Here is a 1929-nt window from a genome sequence, read left to right as displayed (position 1 = left end):
GATGGATGGATGGATGGCTGGATGGATGGATGATGGATGGATGGCTGGATGGATGGATAGATGGATGGATGGATAGATGTGATGGATGGATGGATGGATGGATGGATGGATGGATGGATGGATGATGGATGGATGGCTGGATGGATGGATGGATGGATGGATGGATGGATGGATGGATGGCTGGCTGGCTTGATGGATGGATGGATGGATGGACGGACATATTTGCAAATGACATAAAATCTGCCATTATTAGACTTTTTGTTATGGAAACCAATAAAATCCAGTTCATGTAACATTTGGTGAGCGTTGGACCAAGCCCGTGCAGACGGACCACAGAGCCGCATGTTGCAGAGCCCTCTGCTCCACCGTGTAACTCCGATCCACTTTAATATCTTGCACCAAAACACAGTTTACGTTCGTTCCCTGTTCAGTTCCAGTGCAGAAAAACACTCATCTCCCAAACTACAAACGCTCACTGTTCAAACCCGTCAGTGATGGGGGGCGTCGGAGTACATTTAGTTAAAAACCTTAAAAGAACGTTCTTGAAGGAAACCTTTGCGTGCTGCCGATCAGAGACTTGGACTGTGTGTGTCTGAAAGGAGGCGCTGAGTCTGGAGAGTCCGTTATCATCATTAGTGCCAATTATGTCCTTTGTTGGACAAACAAAGAGGGGCTAATTGAATCCATCATCGTTTTCCTCTGTGGAAACTCTCCTGAACCAGGTCCAATAAGTCCAGTCTGTCGACCCGCTTCAGCCTCATCCATCACTGTCTGCACGTTGGATCAACGGTCATCATGAGCCTTAACATTGACTTTCTCCTGGACATGTAACCAAACGGTTCTGTAACATCTGATGTTAGGATGGAGTCGTGTGACCTTACTCTGACATTGTTGTACAGTGTGCAGTGACGCTGATGCTCAAGATTGTATCATTTTAAGGTCTGACCTTAACCAATTTAAAAAACAGACTTTAAAGGTTTGAGCCTTCTCCTCAAATCTACAATCATCTCCTTTGTTTTGTTCCCATTCAAGATGAGATGATTGTTTCCACACCAGGCCACAAAGCGCTCCAGCAGTTCCCTGGACTCAGCTTCTTGTCCGTCTCTGATGCACCCGACCGCTGCAGAGTCGTCTGAATATTTCTGCACATGACCCGAGTCTGTTTTATAACTGGAAATCTGAGGGGTAGAGTGAAAAGGAATGGTGAGAGTACAGGCCCCTGAGGTGCTCCTCACCACCTGGTTAGACACGCAAGCCTTCGGTCTCACAAACTGTGGTGTCTGTCAGGTAGTCTTTGATCCAGGTGATGGTTGAGGCCTCCACCTGAGACTCTGGACTTTCTAATCAAAGCAGATCAGGCTGGATTGAGTTAAAAGCATCAAACAAACAATGAGAAGCCTCATCTTCAGAGGACGGACTTTCTATTTTAGAAAGTACCACTGACAGGTGACTGATCTTTTGGAAGGTACTGAGGTCAGTCTAGTTTAGGATCCAGATGAACACTTTCATCTGACTGATCTGACAGAAGCTGATATCCATGATGTCTGTTGTTGTCACAGAACTCCAACAATTAAGAATAAAAGTCTTCCTGCATGCTTATCTATCTATCTATCTTATCTATCTTATCTATCTTATCTATCTTATCTATCTTATCTATCTTATCTAATCTATCTATCTATCTTATCTATCTTATCTATCTTATCTATCTTATCTATCTTATCTATCTATCTATCTATCTTATCTATCTTATCTATCTTATCTATCTATCTAATCTATCTAATCTATCTAATCTATCTTATCTATCTTATCTAATCTATCTAATCTATCTAATCTATCTAATCTATCTTATCTATCTTATCTATCTTATCTATCTTATCTATCTTATCTATCTTATCTGTCTGTCTGTCTGTCTGTCTGTCTGTCTGTCTG

The sequence above is a fragment of the Nematolebias whitei genome, chromosome 13 (assembly GCF_014905685.2).
Source record: "Nematolebias whitei isolate Nwh7 chromosome 13, NemWhi1, whole genome shotgun sequence".
NCBI classification, from domain to species: domain Eukaryota; kingdom Metazoa; phylum Chordata; class Actinopteri; order Cyprinodontiformes; family Rivulidae; genus Nematolebias; species Nematolebias whitei.
The sequence above is the reverse complement of the archived record's forward strand: the minus strand, read 5'-3'. Positions refer to the sequence as shown.